The sequence below is a fragment of the Aethalodelphis obliquidens genome, unplaced genomic scaffold, assembly GCF_003676395.1.
Source record: "Aethalodelphis obliquidens isolate GAN/ISIS:26980383/991018 unplaced genomic scaffold, ASM367639v1 scaffold11, whole genome shotgun sequence".
NCBI lineage: Eukaryota > Metazoa > Chordata > Mammalia > Artiodactyla > Delphinidae > Aethalodelphis > Aethalodelphis obliquidens.
In genome coordinates, this window is record NW_020837955.1 from 1,821,937 (window position 1) to 1,838,532 (window position 16,596).

Here is a 16,596-nt window from a genome sequence, read left to right on the forward strand (position 1 = left end):
TATCAGTCTTTTCTGATAATCTGATAAATGTCAACTTATTTTAAACTCTGCACTACCCTAATTACTCAAGAGATTGAACATCTTTTACCTAATTATCGATCATATGGGTGTCCTTGTCTGTGAATTGACTTTTCACATCTTTTGCCAATTTTTCAATCTTTTCTTTCTTTATGAATTTGTAGAAATTCTTTATATATTCTGGATACTACGTGGGTTGTCTTTTGTGAAACAGAAATTTTAAAATATCTGTGTAATCAAATATCTGTGTGGTGTATGTAATCAGATCTTCCCCTTCAGAGTTTGTGCTCTTGGGGTCTTGTTTCAGAAATCTCTATCTCAACATCACTCAAATAGGCTGCTGTATTTTTTTCTAAACATTTTAATAAGTTTGCGTTTTATATTTAGTTTTTAATTTACCTGGACTTTTTGTACAGAATGATACTGAAATCCAGTCTTATCTTTCTCCATGTGGTTAGGCAATTTCTGTCACCTGTCCATCTATATGTGGCTCTGGTGTGGGTTATCTATTCTTTTTCTGGTATTCTTGTCTCACACTAAACCATGCTGTTTGTTTTTTTTTTTTTGCGGTACGCGGGCCTCTCACTGCTGTGGCCTCTCCCGTTGTGGAGCACAGGCTCCAGACGCGCAGGCTCAGCGGCCATGGCTCACGGGCCCAGCCGCTCCGCGGCACGTGGGGTCTTCCCAGACCGGGGCACGAACCCATGTCCCCTGCATCGGCAGGCGGACTCTCAACCACTGCGCCACCAGGGAAGCCCAACCATGCTGTTTTGATTACTCTAGCTTCATGAATTTTGCTTTCCTGCCCCTTTCTTATTTGCCTTGAAAACTATGTTGCCTCTTCTTTACTTTTTCATATGAATTTTTGGATCAGCCTATCAAAGTCCATGAAAAACCCCGTAGGGATTTCAACTGTAATTGCATTAAATGTAAAGATTAGTTTGAGGGAGAAATTGATATTGTTGAGATGGCAATTCTTACCATTCTTGATCATGCTGTAGTCCCAGTTTACTTAGGTCTTGTGTTCTTCACTGAAATTGGTTTACTTTTTTCCCATAAAGATCTTTGCATCTTTCGTGAAATTTATTTCTTGGCATTTTTGTAATTATTTGTTGCTAGTTTATAAGACTATAATCGATTTTGGTATCCAGATCTTGTATTCAGCAACATTACATGATCTTAAATGTGCTAACTGTAACAAGATTTTCATGTCCACAATCTTTATGGCACCACGAGTACTCCAAAGTCAAGACTAATTATAGAGTCACAGTTGAGACCGAAAGTTACAAAGTGACATCTAGAATTGTGTTTGTCCTTTGCAGTCCTTTTGTCTCTTTTTTAAGTATCTTAGTCTCTTCCCCCTCTCCTCTCACACTGACTTGGACTTCCAGTGACTTGTCTGAACGTAGTTTTAAGTCTAGTTCAGACTCAGTCAAGTCGTACAACAAGGTTGTACGACTTGACTGAGTCTGAACTAGACTTAAACAAGGTTCAGAAGAGAAAACGGTTGTCCTTTCCCACTAGTTTTGGTAAAATCAAAATTAATGGTTTAATCATTATAACCAGATAAATATTATTCACAGCAGAGCCACACATAACTTTTTCTCTTCTTGTATCGCACGTACTTGTCTCAGAGTTTATAATGCATCTGTTAACTCCCGAATGATTTCTGTGTTGTTGGTTTGGCCTGGTGATCATTGGCTATCGGTTCATATTTAAGAGGAGGTACTGAAAGGCTGGCTTCAGCCTCTGAGTGTATAAGCAGGGTTTGTTGACCCATGGGTATTACTTTAAGATTATTTATTTAGTTACAATTGTCAGTATTTTCTCTCAATTATTCTACTGAGCTGGGGTGGTGCTATGAAACAGATGTTTGTGTCCACCCCTACCCCCCAATTCATATGCTGGAGCCCTAACGTGATGGCATTTGGAGATGGGGCCTTTGGGAGGTAATTTATTCATGAGGATGGAGACACAATGGGATGAGTGTCCTTATAAGAAGAGGAAGAGAGTCCTGTCTTTTGGCTCTCTACCATATGTAGATACAACAAGGAGATGTTTATCTGCAAACCAGGAAATGGGTTCTCACCAGATCTGCCGAGCACCTTGATCTTAGCCTCCAGTACTGTGGAAAATAAATGATTGCTATTTAAGCCACCCAGTCTATGGTTATTCTTGTTATAGCACCCCAAGCTGAATAAGGTGGGGAGGGGATATGTAAAGGAGTTATAAGCAACCCATCAGGAAAAGGGGTTGCAGGTCTCCCCATTAATATACAGATTTCAACTTAACTCTTCTGTTTTTAACCCAGCCCCTTGACAAGTCTAGGATCCTGGAGTCCAGTGCCACTCATGACAACCTCTCAGAGTAAATCTCAAGTCATCTTTCAGAGAGTTGGGGGAGGGGAAGAGGAACAGTCACCTGCCCATAAGAGCCTTGCAGGGAATTTGGTGAGGGGTGTCTATAGCTTCCTAGTCAGATGTTTAATATGGCCTCTTGTTTTTAGTGCCATACCCCTTCCCACCTGTTCACAGTCACCCCAATTCCTGAATCTCTGTAGAATTCTATTTTCTTCTCAATATTTTTACTGTGAGATTAAAAAGCATTTTTTTTTGTTAATACAAAAAGTTGACAAGTAACATCATATACATCTGTTCAAACATTACCTCTACTCCCAGTTTCTTGTTTGTCTTTTGATCTTATTTATTGGGTGTTTGTCATGCAAAGTTTTTTTGTTTTTTAAAATGAAGTAAAAAATGATGGCTTGGGGCTTCCCTGGTGGCGCAGTGGTTGAGAGTCCGCCTGCCGATGCAGGTTCGTGCCCCGGTCTGGGAAGATCCCACATGCCGCAGAGCGGCTGGGCCCGTGAGCCATGGCCGCTGAGCCTGTGCGTCCGGAGCCTTGTGCTCCGCAACGGGAGAGGCCACAGCAGTGAGAGGCCCACGTACCGCAAAAAAAAAAAAAAAAAAAATGATGGCTCTGTGTTTTGTGTTACAAAAGTCTTTCCCACTTCATGAATGAAAAAAATATCGTCCTGTCTTTTATTCCAGAACTTTGTAGTCTCTCACCATCTTTACATTTTGGAGGAGGATTAGCAATTAATGTAAGATTTCAGATAGTGGCAAGTATCCAAAATGATTCTTTCTTCCCAGCTGGCTATTTAGTTGTTTCAGCGTAATCCTTTGAATTACTTATCCTTTTGATGACGATTAGAAATAGAACTTTTACTTTAAATTCTTATTTGACTTAATGTCATTTCTAAGCTTCTATTCTTTTCATAGATTTTGTGTGTGTGTGTGTAAATGCATGCTCCATTATCACACCATTTCAGTTATTACTGTAGTTTAATAATAGGTTTAACTATCTGAGGTTGCTAATTTGGGGTTTAATAATAGGTTTTGCAATCCTCCTACAGCAATCTTGAGAATGTCTCAGTAAATGCTCAGGTCAAAAGCCCTGCAGTAATCCTTTCTCTTTTTCTTCCATGCTATATTCAGTCCATCAGCAAATCTGATGTATTCTATCTTCAAAATATATCCTGAATCTGACCAATTCACTACCATTCTGTCCTACATGAAGCCGCCATCATTTCTCTCATCTGGGTTCTTGCAGTAGCCTCCCAAACGGTTTCCATGTTTCTGTGCTTGGTGTCCCTGCAGTTAGTCTCCATACAGAAGCCTGTGTTATATGTAAATCAGATGTCAGCCTCCTGCTCAAAAACCTGCAGTACCATCTGATCTTACTCAGAGTAAAGACAAATACTCACAAAGCTCTGACCTCATCACCTCCCACTCCCTCTCAGCTCCAGCCCCAGGGGCCTCCTTGCTATTCTCCAAACACATAAACAAAAAACACTTAGCATAATTTACTCCAGGTCTTTACAATTGCTGTTCCACCACCCATAACTTACTTCCCTCAGATGTCCGTTTATGTTGGCGGCAGAGAGGGAAGAAAGGGAGAAAGAAGTGCAAATATGCTCGTGTCATAATTCTTGAATAGGTAGTAGTTAGACACTATCTAAAGAAATAGAGGAGAAAGTCTATTTCATAATAAATGTAACAACTAAAATAAAAATATGAACTTCCCAAAATTGTCAGATGAAAAACACATACCAACACAAAACAAGCGTAGAGCATGTAGTGACAATCTATTTTTTTAAAAAAACTAAAAATAAGAAAGAAATCATTTAAAAATGATAGAACTAAGACTCATCTAACTATTGTATCCATAGATGGAAATATGTTAAGACCTATCGATTATCTATTATTGACATGTATACACTGATGTGTATAAAACTGATGACTAATAAGAACCTGCAGTATAAAAACAAACAAACAAACAAACAAAAAAACCCCAACTAATACTAAAACTTCTTTGGGTTATTTGTATGGAAATATGTTAATATAAATGTGTCAGACATTACATGAAATTTCTAAAAATCTTATATGTTCTGGTATAATGTTATAAGTCATAATTCTAGTTATTACTTTAAAATGTATATCTCAGAAATAACTAAATTTCCTTGTCAATTGCATTATTATGAACTTTCATCAAATCTTTAACCATGGTCATTTTTAAGTCTTTTGTCATTTACAGACAGTTCTGGGTGTACTCTGATGCTTTTGCAAAAATGTTCCTATAAAAGGGTTTCATCTTCAAGGAATTCATGGAAAAGACTCTGACAAGTACAGGTTTCTGGTAACTGACTATACTGCTGAACTGAATGAGTAAGCATTTTCAGGACTCTAATGGAAAACTGATGAATTCATAAAAGTGTTAACAAAAGATCAAGATGAAAAAAAGAATTAATTACATGGGACTGAGTGAACTGATGAGGATGATTATAATTTTTGTGACTTTCTGTTTGAATAAAAGAAAAAATCACACAAGGACTCGGAGGCAAAAAATATACAAACCAATATTCACTGCAAAGTAAAGGAGGTGTTACAGTAGAGGCTTACTGGACTGAATGTCAATATTATGACATAGTGTGAGGGTGTTTCATGTTTGGTAATTGCAGTCAATGTTGCTTTTGTTGTGGTCATCCATTTACAATGTTTGGTGTCAGTTTATTTATCTCTTGTAAAAATAAAATACAGAAAAAAAAAAGATTCCAGTTGAATTATAAAAGAAAGAACATTCTGTACTTCTCTGTGTATATTCTGCCCATAGAGAAAGTACTAAATTAAAATTACTCAGAAACTTTGTAAAGAAAATGAACAGAGATATTCTAGGAAAATACAAATAAAATAAAGTAGGGGTTCTGATATTAATATCAAATGAGATTAAATTCTGGAAAACAATTACAAAGATGACACTTTATAGGGTGTGCAATATACAATTACGTTCTTACAGATAGTTATGCCCAACTTATATGTAAAATTTGACCAAAATTGTTGGAAATTGCAGGTGAGGGTGGGGGGTGGTACCAGTGGCAGAGAATCCAGAGGCCCCTGTATTGCTCTCTATGGCCTTGAATCATCGTTTAAGTACCACCTTCACTTTTTAGGACATATCCAAATACTGCCTGTAGTTATTTACCTTATGTTTTTCTTTAAAGTGACACATTCCTTAACTGAAATAAGTTTATAATGGTAAACTTTTTTTATATTTTAAAAACATTTTTACAATATAAAAAATGGTAAATGTGAATGTCTTATAAAACAGGAAGCTATTCCTCAGCTCTGAGAATGTATTTCTATTTTACCAAATTATTTAAATGAAGCCAAAAAATCTACCTTATTATATAAAATCTGATTTTTCAATGTTAGCTTAAAGGGACAAACGAAACATGCCTGTGACTCTTTTGGCTGTGTGTCTACCAGTTCTTTGTGTTAATAGGTGCTGGGGACACACAAAAGGAATCCTCCTCCCGGACTCCTCCCTCCAATATCAGCCAATGGCTCCTACAACTCAGTGCCCTCTCCCTCTTCTCCCTTTATCCTCAGCCACTGATAACACCACTTATGACTTATCTGGACTATAAACTCCTTAAGAGCAAAGATTATGTCCTAGCATCCCTCTCTCCTTCCCCTCACCTACCAGAGTTTCTGGTACTTACCAGGGGTCCATGCATTTATTTGTTTGTTCACTCATTCAACAAATGTTAGGTAGCAGGGAAACAGAAAAGACTTCATAGCATAAGTGAAAAGGCTTATAATAAGTGTAGTAAGGACTCAGACAGAAAATATGCAGAGTTCTGTGGGCTGCAAAGAAGGGGCAACTAATCCTAACTGAGGGAGTAGGGATGCAATATCTGTCTGAATTGATTCTTTGATTCTTGGAGAAGTTGTATTTATAAAAAAAAAAAAAAAAAGTGTGGGGAGGCATTCCAAGAAGAGAAACCAGCTTGGGATGGGATCTAAATTAGATTGGAATAGCTGATTTCTAGAGCATGAGTTGGGAATGTTGAATGATGGTGCCGGAGGCTTGGTCACGAAGAACTACATTGAATCCTTAACTTCCTACACTGGCACACTACACACCCTAACACCTCTTCACTTTTTTTTCAGTGGGTTTCCCCCAACGGCAGTCTATAATTTCTTACTTCTTCTTCTTCCCTTTTCTTTTTAAAAACAAACTCTTAAGCATTTTAGTATGACTCAGTTTATCTTTTTTTAAAAAAAGTTTTATTGAAGTATAGTTGATTTACAATGTTGTGTTTAATTTCTTACTTCTTATTTCCTGACTGGCAACATCTCATTTATCCTTCATGTACCAGTTCAAATGCCAGTTTTTCCGGAAAGATGATCTCAACCTCTCTGTAACCCTTAAGAATGGAATTTGAATTGACTGAACTACTGTACTCTGCATATACCTTTATTTTAGTTGTAATTATTTTGTTTTATAGGTATTGTTATTAGTTTTCCAACTAGGCTGGAATCGTTTTAAAGTCAAGGGCCATTTTAAAGTACATGTTTGTATTCAAAGCATCTGTTAAGATATTTCATATTTGTTCCTTGAATGACTAAATATCTGCATATTAGTGTTTTGGGAGTGCAAAAGGAAAAGGAGATTGTCCTTGACTTCTCAGAGGAAATAGTATTTGTTGGACGTTGAGTATAAGTAATGTTATACACAAAAAAGAGTGAGGGAGGGCATATCATGCAAGTGGAATAGCAGTAGCGAAGATGTGATTTCTTATTAAATCATTTGGGTTAAAATGATTGCCCAAGTGATTAGTGGGGATAAAGAAAGTTTGATGGCATTTGCATAGGAGGAAGGTTGTAATAAAATTCCATTTCACACTGAACTTTTCTTCTGTTGCTTTACCTGTGTCCAGACATTTTTGAGGTGGCGAGGCTATTTGTTTATTTGTGCTAGTGCTGTTGAACAGATGACTATGACAGGTCTTTTATCCCTTAGTGTATGTATTTTTTTTTTTTTTTCGGTACGCGGGCCTCTCACTGCTGTGGCCTCTCCCATTGCGGGGCACAGGCTCTGGACACGCAGGCTCAGCAGCCATGGCTCACGGGCCCAGCCGCTCTGCTGCATGTGGGATTTTCCCGGACCGGGGCACGAACCCGTGTCCCCTGCATCGGCAGGCGGACGCTCAACCACTGCGCCACCAGGGAAGCCCTTGGTGTGTGTATTTTAAGACTCAGTTCATGTTTGGCTTTCTCACACAGTCTTTTCCAACTACTGAAACCCAAAGGGTTCCTTCATCCTTTCTGAATTCCTCTGGACTTTTTGCTGGTACATCTTCCACAAAGGCATGATTATTTCTTTTGCAATTGCACACCTTATATTTTGATTTTTATCTGTAAAGTGACTTTTTGACTTGCAGCTGATACATATAAAACATAAAATATTTACCACATATATAAATACAGACAGAGAGAACTGACTCTTCATTTTACCCTCCCAGAGAATGATGAGTATATTGCATCCTTCTTACCAAGAAGGAAAAAAAAATCTCATTACTCTTTGGAACATTAGAAGATTAAGGCTAGAGAAATGTGCTTCACTTGAGAATTGTATTATTTTAAATGTTTCCTATCATTTGAGATGTGTTTGAAGGCAATAGGAGATTAGAAAATTTTTTTGATATTACACATGGACTTTCATGAAGCCCTTCCTCTGCAAGTGTGCATTTTTCTGTGCCTACTGATAAAGAACAGTCTCAGATCCACTTGCTTTGATCTGCTTATTATTTGGAGTTTGATTCTGCCCTTAGGGTTTACATTCTCCTCTTTTTTTCTTAGGACACTAATAAGAACTTAGCTGGATGAAACGGCTTCTTTGATATCCAGTGGTACACTCCCATTAGTCAATCGTACTGCAGTTTTTCTAATCTTGATTAAATGTTAATGAGAAACTTTTGCAAAAGAGACTTTGCTCCACTATACCTAGTACCTTGCCATAGAAATGTGTGGCCAGGACGCCCCCAGGTGGTCATAGTAACAAGTACATGGGAACCTTCAGAACTTTGCATTTCTCCCTAGGCTTTTTCATCCTTTGGAGCGGATATTAATAGAAGAGGCTAAAGGACAAAAGGGGAAGGAGAAAAATGTAGGAATGTTTGGGTTACTTCTCTCAGCTTAAATTTCCAATCTCATTATCTTTGTGTGGTGTGTTTATTGCTTCTGTTTTTTTTTCTAGTTTCTTGTTCTGGATGTTGATCAAAGTGTGTAACAATCCAAGCAGCCTTACACTCAAAACTAACTATGCAACTTCCCTGGTGGCACAGTGGTTAAGAATCTGCCACAACTACTGAGCCTGTGCTCTACAGCCCGCAAGCCACAACTACTGAAGCCCGTGCTCCACAACTACTGAAGCCCGAGTGCCCTAGAGGCTGTGCACCGCAACTACTGAAGCCTGCGTGCTCTAGGGCCTGTGCTCCGCAACAAGAGAAGCCGCCGCAATGAGAAGTCTGTGCACTGCAACGAAGACTAGCCCCCGCTTTGAGGCTAGTAGCCTCAACTAGAGAAAGCCCGTGTGCAGTAATGAAGACCCAACACAGCCAAAATAAATAACATAAAAATAAAAAACAAGACAAAACAAAAAAACGAACTATGGTTGGTTGACTATAGTTCTGACCAAACAATAGTTTTTGATCAAGAAAAGGTTTCTTTGAATTTAAATGGTCATGGTAGATGCAATAGTAATGATTCCTACAGCATTCTGACACACTGTTAAACAGCTGGACAATAATGGATAATAATGAGTAATTGAGTATACCTACCAGCTGTTGGGCATGGTGTAAAGTGCTTCACATGCATTTCATCTTCACAAAGGCCCTGTGAGATAGTCAGTCCTATCATCCCTGTTTCATAGAGGCTCAACTAGGTTAAGTGGTCTGATCAAGTTCACACAGTAGAAAAGGCAGAGGGCTTATGAAAGGAGCGAGGCCCTGTGGGGCAAGACTCCAGCCTCCATGACTTTCCCTGAGTTCCAAAGGGTGGATTCAAGAGTTGCTAATCAAGGGAGGAGCAGACAAGAGATCGAATAAGGCAAGATTAAAGGGACCAGAGAAACTCATCAGGATTAGGAGAATGATCACCCGAGAAGAGATTTAAGGAGTGAAGGCCCTGCTCACACCCTAATCTTGTCAGAGACCCCACCCTTGAATGACTGTTAAAAACCCACATCAAACCCTCTGGGGTTTTCAGCACAGGAGTACAGAGAAGCTGAGCTTTCGGTAACACTTAGCTCTTTGCTTTGTTAGGGACTTTCCAGCATGCTCATTGATGGGCAGTGAATACTGAGAATGATTTTGGCATAAATGCCCACTTAACCTTCCTCTTCAAAATTACTTTGTAGTGTAGCTTAATTTAATACATCACTATTTCTACTGAGATCATGAAACATTTCTGTACAGATCAGGTGTTTCTTCATTAGGCAGTGACAATACATAACACCATTGATTTGACTTCTTGGCTCTGCTGGTGAAGTGATTAAGGTTGAATACAAGATCTTTTAAATTTTGGCTCAAGCAATAGGGCCGGCCTCTTTTACTAGGGTTTAATCCTGACTTTGTCCTTTCACCTGATGAGTCAGGGATGACAACTGGATTTCATATTGCACATTAAAAGTCAGAAAAAAAAATACTATTAATGAGATCGTGCCACAGGAAGGTACACTGCAGATATAACAAGCAGTAGAACCAGTCAGGGCCATCTCAGAGAAGATCACAAGGTGGATCACTCCCAGCCTTGAACCTTGCTGGCCCTTCTTCCCCTTCAAACATTTACTCATCCTTTAGCTCTTGTCCCGACCTCTGGTTCTGGATTTTTGCCACTTGTGCTCTTACACTTATCTCCCTCATATCTCTAGTCATGTTAATAATGGCCTGATTACTTGTCTGTAACACCAACCTTCCCCCATACTAAGAGTTGGGGGGTCGATAAACTCCATAAGGGCAGGAATTGTTTCAGTTTCTTACTAACAGCCTGGCAAACCGTAGGTGCTTAATAATTATTTGTAGAAATCGCTGTAGAAAGATGTTGCAATTTTAAAACTGCTTTTTTTTCCCCTCATGCAGAAAAATAGGAGAGCTTTTTAGAAAATTGTCTTGGGGATGTTAACAAAGTAAGTTTGCCAATGTTGAGACATTTCTCTGTGTTATTTATGTAGAAGATAATTCTGAATACCTTCCTATACTACTTTCAGCAGCGGACATAATTTTAGGGTAAGGAAGTCATGTGTGAGATGATACTGCAATAGATATTTTTGGCTGCGTTGGGTCTTCGTTGCTGTTTGCGCAGGCTTTCTCTAGTTGAGGTGAGTGGGGGGCTATTCTTCATTGCAGTGCGCGGGCTTCGTTCTCACTGCGGTGGTTTCTCTTGTGGAGCACGGGCTCTAGGTGCGCAGGCTTCAGTAGTTGCAGCACGTGGGCTCAGTAGTTGTGGTTTGCAGGCTCTAGAGTGCAGGCTCAGTAGCTGTGGCGCACGGACTTAGTTGCTCCATGGCATGTGGGATCTTCCCCGACCAGGGCTCGAACCCATGTCCCCTGCATTGGCAGGCGGATTCTTAACCACTGCGCCACCAGGGAAGTCCCACAATAGATGCTTAAATCCATTATCTCTAACCCTCTCAGGTAGGTATAACCCCCTTTTACATGTTTAAAAAAAATAATAAAAGGGGCTGTATTAGTCAGGGATTTCCAGAGTGATAGATCTATATCTATATATGTATATAGATGTACAGGGTGAGTCAGCAAGTTGGAGATGATCTAGGAGATCCAATGGTATAGTTCCAGTCCAAAGGCTGGCAGGCTTGAGACCCAGGCAAAGCAGATGCTTCACTTTAAAGGCAGTTAGGCAGAGAGAATTCTCTCTTCCTCTTGAAAGGGTCAGCCTTTTTATTCTATTCAGGCCTTCACCTGATTGGATGAGGCCAACCCACATTAGGAAAAACAATCTGTTTTACTTAGTTTATCAATATAAATGTTACTCTCATCCCAAAACACCCAGAATCATGTTTGACCAAAATCTGGGCACTCTGTGGACCAGTCAAGTTGACTCATAAAATTAACCACCACAGATATCCACAGAAAATTACTTCTTCAAGTGGCAAAGCAGGGATTTAAACCTAAGTCTGATTTACAAGCCCCTGATTGTTGCCCCAGTCCACACATTGCCACCAGAGAGGTAATAAATGCAGTTAGAAGCACTTCCAAGTTGATAAACCTTTGGTCTTTTTCATAACAGCTTTCTCTTTTCCCAAAGCAATGTCCACAGATTTTAAATATCCCAAATGCCACATTTCCCCCCAGTTATGAAACATCACGTGCATACCGGCTTCAAACAAACTGATCTGGATAGCAGTATTTGCTCGTTGGTTTTTATACTAGAAGTTTAGGCACAGAAGTTGATTAAATAATAGCCAATCTGGTCAGGATAAGTAATTCAGTAAATTTTCCTAATAGGCATGATCAAAAGTCTGTAATACTGGATATAGAGGAGCAAATTTAAAAAAAGATAATCAGGATTTGGAAGCAGAACAAGACAGAAATATTGACTTTTTGACAATTACTTTTGTATCCTTTTAAAATTACATAAAAAACTTATTAATTAAAACAAGTATTTATTGAGCACCTGCTATGTACTTGTAACTGTTTGGGGTACTGGACATATTGTAATGATCAAAATTTGAAACACTTTCTTTCTCAGAGCTAAAAAAAAGCAAGTCAAAAAAAAAAAAAAAAAAAGCAAGTCATGTAGCATTACCAATGTCTTGGCAAATCAGATGCCCAAAACACAAGAGAGTCACAGAACTAAAAACGAAACTTGCCAGTGACCAAACTTCTGGGGTATAAATAAAGGTTCCTTAGGGTCAGGGACTTTAGTGCATACACTGGATGGCACTGTTAAATTAAGAAATGTAATTTATGATTTAATATTCTCATTACCAGAGAGTCTACGCTAGGTGGCGTTCAGGGTCAGGATAGAAGCAGTAACCAGCAATGGAAAGTCAATATTGTTTCAGTGTCTGTGCTAGAAGCAGCTTCCTGGTGGGTCCTGAGAAACAGTATTAAATGAGAAAGGGGTGAGGTTGCTTTAAGTGATGATTACAATGCTCTTCCCTGGAAGGGCCGCAGAGGTGAAGAGATAAAGAAAAGGTTCATGTGATGGCTACAGAGCAGACTGCAAGTTGGAAAGATAAAGGCTGACCAATTCTAAAAGTGTAAAATCGTGATATTAAGGGGAACACAGCCTTACTGTCTAGATCAAGGAGTGGTAGTCCATACCAAGAAAGTTTAGGATAAAGGATTGCTGTGCAGTGATAGAGTACATAAATGGAACCCTACCTTTCATAGTTGGGAGATTTTGAAATAAATTTAACAGATTTAACTAAGTTTAATTGTTGATACAGCCATAAGAAACATCATCTCTCATGTCTATCTTGTATATGGTGTGAGATGAGCCACTGCCTAACCCAATAATGAAAATATTGATAGGCAGTATTACCAGCAGAAAAACAATTTATCCTATAGTAAAGAGCATGTGGGCAATGTTCAAAATTATTTTAAATGTAAAATAAAGCTGGAAATCTATAAAACTCTGATACTTACAAATGAAAACAACTTTTGAAATAGCACTTGAAGCAGGTCTTGACATAAATTGACTTCTGCTCATCTGTAAGTGACAGGTTGGAAGAACTAGAAAGAAATAGACTATCCTCAGAGACACAGGTACTACTGCAAGTGAAGAACATCCAGTTTACACAATGCCTAGCTGACAACATTCTCAGCTTGGCACTCTTCAGTGCCATGCTTGAGGTCGCACTTTTTTTTTTTTTTTTTTTTTCTTGCGGTATGGGGGCCTCTCACTGTTGTGGCCTCTCCCGTTGCGGAGCACAGGCTCCGGACGCGCAGGCTCCGGACGCGCAGGCTCAGCGGCCGTGACTCACGGGACCAGCCGCTCCGCGGCATGTGGGATCTTCCCGGACCGGGCACGAACCCTTGTCCCCTGCATCGGCAGGCGGACTCTCAACCACTGCGCCACCAGGGAAGCCCCGCACTGCCTTTTTTGTTGTTCAGAGACCTTGGGGTAACACCATATCAATACCCTTAATTTATAATCCGAATGATATTCACCCATTTACTGATTAAAATTTTATTTCTAGTCTTTCCCCTTGGGCATGATTCCTGGTAACTTCAGCTCATATATGCAATTTTTTTGTTTATGAAATACTTCTTAGGTCCATAAAAAATACTTTTCTCAGAAAACGCAGATGTGCAGTTAACAATCATCTTGTGCAAATCTCAGTGTTGTGTATTTTATTTAATCCTTTAAAATCATGAGTTATGAAGGGATTGGGATGGATTGGCATTATTCTTAGTTTGGATCATGACGGTAAATTGAATGAAAGTAAAACCACGCTTTTACATTAATAACTTTGCATGAAGCCTCAATGCATTGTGTTAACAGTCATATATGAAAAATTTCAAATATACAAACTAAATATCAAAATCAATAAAACTGTACTGTTTTAACACCTTTATAAAATAATTACTAAGTCCCAGAACTTTAGATTAAAATCTTGGCTTTAGATAAAAACGTGGTTCCAGATTTTTAGATTTCATGGAGCAGTTAAAAAAAAAAAAGTGGGGGCCAATATAGGGCTGCCAACTTTTTATTTTGCCAAGAATATTGAAAGTAACTAATACTACTATCAACGCCATTTCATAAAAGGATACCTCAATACCACAAAAGTTGGTATAATCATGTAATAAAAATTAAATTCAAGTTGATGACCTTCTGTCAACCTTTTTTTTTTTTTTTTCCCTTTAGGGATGCTGAAATTTTAGTCTTGGCTTAGAATTGGGGAACAATGCCTAAAATGCCATTTTGTCCAACCATTTCAATTAAAAGGCTAAGAGGTGAGTGTGTTTGCCTGACATCAGTTAGTGTTAAAATCAGGGAGGAAAAGCAGAGCTTCTGACAACTAGTAGAATAAAACACTGTCACAGATACCCAAGTATTGAACATGTGGCTAATTAGGAATCTTAACCAATGTTTATCTTAAAACAAAATCATTCATAACTAATACAAAATCAAATAAACCCACCTACTCTGTAGAAAGACTTGGTATACATGATTGCACCTGTTACAATTTGTCAAGGAAAACAACCCCAAGTCATAAACTATAATATAACCCATTTCATAAATGATATAATCCAAACTGTGAGCTTTGAATTCTCCAAAATGTTGTGTTCTCAATTACATCGTCTATAATAAATGCTTAATAAATGTCTGCATGAACAGGAGTATGTCACTCTAAACTTGTCACTGCAAAACATTCTTCATGACATTAGAAACTTCTCAACCTGGCACAAAATCTTACTGAAGAAATCACTGAAACATAAATGATACAGAGAAAAAAAAGATGGTGATGGTGTTGGGGAGCCCCACTTGCCTGATCTCTCTATCAAATGAAAAAGCAATTAGAAGATTTAGGGTATTTAAGGGAGAACAGTAATTGTACACAATGATTTTTGTGTAAAAACAGCTCACATTAACTTAACCACACCTACTTTACTTTTTAGGTTAACTAATAACATGAAAAGGTTTTCATATCCTAAAGGAATTCTAGTTCAAAAGCATGTAATAGAAATTTAACATGACCATGGGACTACATTTATCTAATTATTCTGGACTATCAAAATGCTACACTAGATCTGCATTTCACAATAAGGTGACCATTTCCAATTTTACCATAATCATAGTCACCCACTTACACCATTGAAAGTACTTTTGAGAATTGTCACTAGTTTGTTTTCTTCTCCCACTAGCTATAAAAATGCATGACTCATAATAATTTCAAATTCAAAATTAAGAATACAGCTTAGTGTGTTCAAAGGATGTCCCCCCTCCCTTTTTTTTTTTTTGGCTGCACCACGTGGCTCATGGGATCCTAGTTCCCCCACCAGGGAGCGAACCTGGGACCCTGGCATTGAGTGTGGAGTCCCAACCACTGGATAACTGGGCAATTCCCTCAAAGGATGTCCTTTTATCTGTAACTTTGGGAGTTCATAGATGTATTTTTCTTTAAAACAATTAACCTTTAAAAGCATGATGCTCTCTATTGCTGACCCAATCATACTTATTTGAAAAAGGAGGAAGAGGCATGAAAAAATTCATCCTGAGAATCTTATAGGTAGAATCAGGGTTTGTAGTACTTGAGATTTTGTGCTTAGGATGTGCCTTAAAGACAAGTTCAACTAAGTCATGTGGACTACTTAAAAACTGGTACACACAATTTTGGGATCAACTTTATCGACTATAATACACAAAACCATACATTAAAAAAATATCAATGATCATACTTAATATAGGAACACTGATGTTTTAGTTGCACTGATTCCTGTTACTTCCAAAGTAATTCTGGATCCTACCAAGTAGAAACATGATGCACTACTACTGAGAATTCAAGTGCCTGCAAAGAAATGATGAGAATGTTTACCTGTTACCTTTGTCAATTTCAAATTACGTCTGCTACATTACGTATATATTTTTCCTTCTAACCCATGAAATCCAAAAACCGAATTTCTCTTAAAAAATATATTAACTACTCCTGGGCTTCCCTGGTGGCGCAGTGGTTGAGGGTCCGCCTGCCGATGCGGGGGACACGGGTTCATGCCCCGGTCCGGGGGGATCCCCCATGCTGCGGAGCGGCTGGGCCCGTGGGCCATGGCCACTGGGCCTGCGCGTCCAGAGCCTGTGCTCTGCGGCAGGAGAGGCCACAGCGGTGAGGGGCCCGCGTACCGCAAAAAAAAAAAAAAAAAAAAATATATATATATATATATAAACTACTCCTGTCTTAACTCTTTTATTGCTCCTAATTATTTTCAGTTTTCATATTTTTTTCTGAATCAGCAATGAAATGCAATGTTTCTGGTCTGAAGAAAGTTTCTTTGAAGAATATGACATAAAAACTTGTCTTCAAATTTTTGCTTTTAAGATTATACAGTTTAAAAGAGGATGTAATTCTTACTTTTCTCCCCCAAACAGTTTCTTTACTAGAATTAATGATGTGCCTGATTATCAAGAATGAGGAAATAAAAATCTTCCCATGCCTCTGATCTACCCTCATGACTACTATTTGTGTCAAGGATGTGTGGCTCTGCATACA